Source organism: Anastrepha obliqua, chromosome 1 (genome assembly GCF_027943255.1).
Source record: "Anastrepha obliqua isolate idAnaObli1 chromosome 1, idAnaObli1_1.0, whole genome shotgun sequence".
NCBI classification, from domain to species: domain Eukaryota; kingdom Metazoa; phylum Arthropoda; class Insecta; order Diptera; family Tephritidae; genus Anastrepha; species Anastrepha obliqua.
Window position 1 is genome coordinate 32,953,783 of NC_072892.1, and position 6,911 is coordinate 32,960,693.

The following is a 6,911-nucleotide window of genomic DNA, read 5'->3' on the forward strand; positions in this document are numbered from 1 at the left end:
AGCGGACGCTACCGGCTGTCAAAGATAAACATGCGAGTGTACTTCTGCCATGGAAAAGCTCCTCATAAAAACCATTTGCGGTTCGGAGTCGTCTTAAAACTGTAGAAAAAGCAAAAAAATAAGCAAAAACATACAACAAAACATTAGTTGTGTTCCGTAACACCAAAATTTGTAATAATTACTCCTAATTTTTGCATGTAGGTGTTGGGTTGGTTGGTTGGTTGGTTAAAGGGGTGATTCTTCCAGAATCCAACTAGCGCTTCCGCGCCATTTTGTTGCCACATCCTCGTTGCCAACTTGTTTAACGGGTTTTTACAGCATAACTATATCCAGTCTGTGCGGTTAAGGAACCTTATTAGGTTGTTAACGTCTAAGCCAGATAGTTGTTCGAGATTCTCGAACAGCGGTTGGCCCAGGGTTAACATTCTGTCCTTCCATAGGGCAGGGCATTCACAGAGGAAATGGAAGATTGTCTCCTTTTTCTCCGGTTGTTTACAACTGTGACAGTATGTATTGTGAGGGATACCCATTTTGGCTGCTTGTTCTCCGATAGACCAAAAGCCAGTTATGACTGCTGTTAGTCTCCAGGCGTCCCGTCGTTTCATTCTTATTAATGCCGACGATTGCTTGAGGTTGTAGGTGGGCCATAACGTTCTGCTAATTTTGCATTTCGTCTGGACTTTCCACCTACAGTCAGCGATTCGGAGGTATTTTTGGGAAATTGTGCTCTTGACTGCACCTAATGGTGTGAGTACCGATTCTGCAAGAGCGTTATTCATGGCAGATCCCCCTCTTGCCAGTTCATCTGCTTTTTCGTTACCTTCAATGTTCCGATGTCCTGGGACCCAGATTAAGGTAACTCTATGGTTTTCACTCAAGATGGTGAGGCTATTCCTACTTTGTTCCACCACTTTGGAGGTTGTTGTGGCCGAACCCAGTGCCTGGATTGCAGCTTGGCTATCCGAGAGAATAGCGATATTACCCTTAAAAGAGAAATCTGCGATTAGTAGCCTACAAGCTTCCCCAATCGCCAGTACTTCCGCCTGGAAGACACTGCTGGTATTAGGGAGACGCACAGATTTCTCAATTTTAAGTTTGTGAGAATATATACCAACTCCAACACCGCAGCCCATTTTACTTCCATCCGTATAGACTGTAGTGTCGAAGTTGTTTAGAGAGAATCCCTTATTCCATTCTTCCTTAGTTGGAAAGAGAGTGGCAAAATTCCTATTGAAAGTTACCGTCGGGACGATGTAGTCAGTTCTCACCGAGATTAACTGAGTTTGTCGCAATAATAGACTAGCATGACCATAAGTTTTTTCTCTCCAGCGACCCGCTTCGTTTAACCTAAATGCACTCATGGTTGCCGTCTTCTTAATATGTAGGTCTATTGGAATAACGTGTGTCAGTGCATTGAGAGCCTCTCTAGGACATGATCTGATTGCACCGACCGTTATTGCACATGCTAATCTTTGTATTCTGCCCAGTAGTTTGGTATTGTACTCTCTCCCTAGAGCCTTCCACAAGACTACCGAACCATACGATAGAATAGGTCGTATAACCGTCTTATACAGCCATAATGTATACGTTTACAGTCATATAAAGCAATTTTTGCCTTCCTTACCCGTTCTTCAATATTTAATTTCCAGCTTAGTTTGGAGTCCAGAATTACCCCTAAGTACTTTGCACTGGGTGATAGTGAGAGAGTTTGTCCATTAATATTTGGTAGGGTAAAAGGTGGTACCTTATATCTGGTGTTGAAAAGCATAAGCTCTGTTTTACGTGGGTTTAAACCTAGGCCACAGCCTGTGGCCCAAGAGTTAAGCTCGCCTAATGCCCTTTGGATGATCCCACTGATCGTATTAGGACACAGTCCTGACGCCATTAACACCACATCATCGGCGTACGCCACCGCTTTTACCCCACCTCTATTAAGTTTTATTAAGACTTTGCTAATAACGCATAACCAGAGAAGTGGAGACAGTACTCCCCCCTGTGGGGTGCCTCTGTGGACCTTCTTGGTTATACTGATATTACCCATATTAGCTTTGATGATCCTGGTTTCTAGCATAGAGATGACCCAATTACTGATGCAATTGTCCACCTCTAAGTCTATCAACGCCCGCTGGATCGCATCTGTACTAACATTGTTAAAGGCGCCTTCTATATCCAAGAATGCCGCCATGGTATAATGTTTGTTCTCTAGAGAGCCCTCTATTGTTCGGATTACCTCGTGAAGCGCTGTCTCCGTAGATTTGCCTTTAAGGTACGCATGTTGTGCAGTAGATATACCAGAGCTCTCCAAAGAACTTCTAAGATATATATCCAAAAGTCTTTCAAAGGTTTTTAACAGGAAAGACGAGAGACTGATTGGTCTATAGTCCTTCGCTGATTCATGTCCCCTCCTGCCTATTTTTGGAATGAAGACGACCTTCACTAGTTTCCAACTATCTGGAATATGACCTAGGTTTAAACACGCTTTAAAAATTGGTAGGTGTTCAATAACGCCAAAAAATAATCAATCTCATACAATTTAAGAGAGCAAAGTTACAGTTCGATAAAAAAGAGAAGTTCACTTGTGCCAGAGAAATTTTAGCCACCAAAATGTATCCATCACAAAAACATATGGCCTTAAATTGTATGACTGAACTTTTTGTGAATAAGCAAATTTATGTTGTGGTGAATTTGGCCTTTTGTATAAGTACACCTTTGCCCTGCGCTGACCTGAAATTTGCAGTTTGTAGTCAGAAATGAAAAGATGCAAAATTTAGGAACAAAGAACATGAGTTTATTGAGTCTATTTTTTGGACAACGCAAACGTTTTAAACAACCTCAGCTGATATGTCTTTTATGTCTAATATTGTAAACTTAGTATGAACTCCTAAGTTTCTATGAATATTAAAAAAATCTAAGTTGGATCTTGAACCGCAACGAAAAGTCTAGCCTGGATGAACGTTCACATGGTAGGAGCATACCTGTATATACTTACACATAAATATTTACATTTACAGCGCACGCCCGATAACGTGAACTAATTCAAACCAAGGCAGTTGAAGTTAACAAAAGTGTTCACGTTTTGAAATGCCCAAAAAGACTAAGTAAATATATTTTTTCACATTTAAATTCACATTTTATTCTTGTTTTCGTTACATATTAATTGAAAATTATGTCATACGATGGTTTGATTTAAAAAACAGTAATCTTTTTTTGTATCTTCTGTTTTTCTAAAACTTGAAGTACAGCTTTCTCCCTTAACCGTCTTAGCACACTCATATCATTTTGATCGACGTCTTCATGACCAGCCCATATTAATGTCTTGTTGAAAATTGCTACTGCTTCAGTCGTTTAATTTTCTGCAGTTGCTCTGATACGCTGTCATCATCAGATTCGTCCTCTTGTTGATGGTCGTCATCTGCATTGCCCTCCTCGATATCTTCGTTCCATTCACGAATGGCTGGTAACGTGAATTCAATCTGAAATTTTTAATAAAAAAATTTTTTTTCAATAACTCATATACATATCTTTGAGCATATCTGCGAACACGAACGAACCTCAGGATTTAAACTACTAAGGAGATCGACGGTGTTGCTCACCGCAAACGGAACATTATCTTCGGGATCATCATTGTTTACCGCAAAATTTAAAATACTGTTCCAGCACTTAGCTAATGTTGCTTCCCCAACACGAAACCAAGCCGCATCCAAAAGATTTATACCTGTTTTTAATTTATTTTTTTCAACGACTCGAGCAAATCAGACTTTGTTGCTGCTATTGAAGCTAGAAGGCTGTTTCTGTAATGCAACTTAGTGATTTTTATTGCATTCTGATCAATCGGTTGAATGAGGTGAGTAACGCTTGGTGGCATAAATATTGCCGAAATTTGCCCATTCTCCGTTGTCAGTTCAGCTTCATTTGAGTGAGAAGGAGCGTTGTCGATTAGAAGGAGAGCTTTAATTGGTAAGGGTTTCTCCTTTAAAAACGATGTAACCTTAAAAAACAACCAGTTAACCTTTAAAATGGGACAAAACTTAAAAGGAATATTCACCTGTGGAACAAATGACTCATGAAACCATTGCTTGAAAATAGCCGACGTGATCCAGGCGGATTTCGAGCTCTTATAGTCGGTGGGACACTGAAAGTTTTTAAAGCAGCGTGGATTCTTCGCCTTTCCAATTACCAAAAGCTTAAGTTTGTGGGATCCAGTGGCGTTTCAACAGCATAAAAACGTGATTCACTGCTTCTCGGACTTTACCCCTGGGGCTCTCTTCTCCAAACTTGACGCATACGTTTTCTCTTGCAAAAGTCTCCAGAATAACCCCGACTAATCAGCATTATATAACTGATCGTTGCACAACTCCAATTCGGCCATTTTAGCTGTAAGTTTTTCTTTAAACGGATCCACTAGCTGAGATTGCGAAGGCAGTTTTTCGCCTGATATTTTAAGAAGACGAATACCGTACCTTGAATCCTTGGAGCCCTCCACCACTAGCGAAGAAGTTTGCTTCATTTTCTTTAAATTTTGCTTGCAGGGCTTTTGCCTTTTCTTTCAACATTAGAGCACTTACTGGCCAGTTTTTATCTCGCATTCGGAAAAAGAGCTCTTTCCATTTTGGGCAACTCTGAAGAACGCAGTGTTTTTCTATTTCCAGGTCCACAATACGTGTTGTTTACGCATTTTAAAATCACTTGCTTTTTCGCTTTAATGTTACAAATTGTTGATTTAGCAACATTATATTTCTTTGCTAAAATCGTGACAGATGAGCCTTTTTTTAAAAAGCCAAGAATTTTGGGCTTTTGTTTTAATGTCAAGCACACAGGTTTTTTAGAACTCATTTTCACCAGAAAACATAAGACGAAACACTCTTTGCAAACCAAAACCGGGACTGAAATATTTTATTCCTTACATGCAATTACGAATAAAATGCCTATTTTATAATTAGGGGATTCCCCAATTTCAGAGTTACTTGAGATCAATGTATGTAAACTACATTCAAATAATTGTAACTTACTTTATTGGCGTAGAAATTCTTTTGTGTACATTTCCTGTTACATTCCGTTGTTAGCATTCATTTTCTTCATGCCTAAAATAAAACACTTAATTTTTAACTTTTTGCAATATGCAACAAAATACCCAAAGCATTCATCTACATATTCATCAAGACATTTCACACACTCCACATCGTGTGCTTGGTGTCTGAAAATAATTTTAACATATTAAGGGGTTAGGGGTAGTCAAAAAAATTTTTTTTTGCATTTTCTTAAAGTAAATATATATATATAATTGGCGCGTACACCCTTTTTGGGTGTTTGGCCGAGCTCCTCCTCCTATTTGTGGTGTGCGTCTTGATGTTGGCCCACAAATGGAGGGACCTACAGTTTCAAGCCGACTCCGAACGGCAGATATTTTTATGAGGAGCTTTTTCATGGCAGAAATACACTCGGAGGTTTGCCATTGCCTGCCGAGGGGCGACCGCTATTAGAAAAATGTTTTTCTTAATTTGGTGTTTCACTGAGATTCGAACCGACGTTCTCTCTGTGAATTCCGAATGGTAGTCACGCACCAACCCATTCGGCTACGGTGGCCGCTAAGATATAGTATCTTAAAAATATTGTGTGAAAATTTGAAGTGAATCCGATAAATACTTTTCGAGTTGTTCAACAATTAACAAAGGGCGCTCGAGCGCTCCTGAGCGTTCGTAGTAAAAAGTAGCAAAATTTTAAATGCGTTTTTCTCAAAACCATGTTTTTCGAACTGGTGATCACTGTAATTTAAAAACCGCTTTGTAGATTTCAATAGAATTTATACTGCTTTTGGAAAACATAAAAAACTCGTGCCTGATCGAAGGATTTTTTTTAACAATTAATTGTCGGTTTTTTCTCGAAAATCTGAAAAATATTTCCTGAGACCGTTATATTGTTAATTTTGAAAAAAAGGTTCGATCAGGTTCGATTCAAAACTAATATCTCTTGTCCAACTGATTTTAGATGAAACGCCAAGGACTTGTGATGATCACCGCAAGGGACTTCTGGAGAAATGGGCTCCACACAAACAGCGATAACTTTTACAATTATTAATTTTTCTTTTTACAATTTACCTAAAGTCAAGTCGAAACATGATGTATTAATGCTATGTTTTTATTCTTGTAAAATAAAGCAATTGATTAGCTAAAAAAAAATTTGAAAATCATACTTTTTTCGGGCCTCTGACTAGGGCTCCTTAAATAAAATAAGATTTCGCACATTAGATATGACAGCTAAGATACTCATTCTACTCTATCATCTCTTTCTTCTTAATTGGCGCGATAACCGCTTACGCGATTTTGGCCGAGTTTAACAAAGCGCGCCAGTCGTTTCTTTATCGTGCTAACCGGCGCCAATTGGACACACCAAGTGAAGCCAAGTCCTTCTCCACCTGATCTTTTCAACGCAGAGGAGGCCTTCCTCTTTATCTACTACCACCAGCTGGTACCGCATCGAATACTTTCAGAGCCGGGCATCGTTGATCCAACTTTTTGCGAGTTTCCGATTCAGTAAGTAAGTACAATCCGAGAAGCAGTTTAATTAATCAATCACGTGGATAGGTCACAATCAAAACCTCTGAGGGCCAAGAGTAGTACGCCTTGTTGAGTGCAAAATATGCCGACTAAACGGTTATCTACGCAACCAAAGAACTAGAAGAAATACTCGATCACCGCTTATGTATGCTATTTTTTCTGAACACTTTCTTAAAATAACAGGTCAAACTGCAATGTTTCTTATATGCCATCATACTGCCATCGAGGTGTTTGATATAGGAGGCGAGAAAAAGATACTGATTAATTAAGTAAGGCAGGTTGATTTTAATTGCTGAAAAGAATAGCGCGTTAAGTCCACGCCTTTTCGAACCTACACAAAAACCTTATCGGCTACTT

The 6,911-nt window shown here is 39.2% G+C and overlaps 1 pseudogene; it reads right to left on the minus strand.

Moving 5' to 3' along the window:
- Nucleotides 1-3,329: 3,329 nt before the first annotated feature.
- Nucleotides 3,330-4,507, minus strand: LOC129246354 (jerky protein homolog-like; annotated as a pseudogene).
- Nucleotides 4,508-6,911: the final 2,404 nt, after the last annotated feature.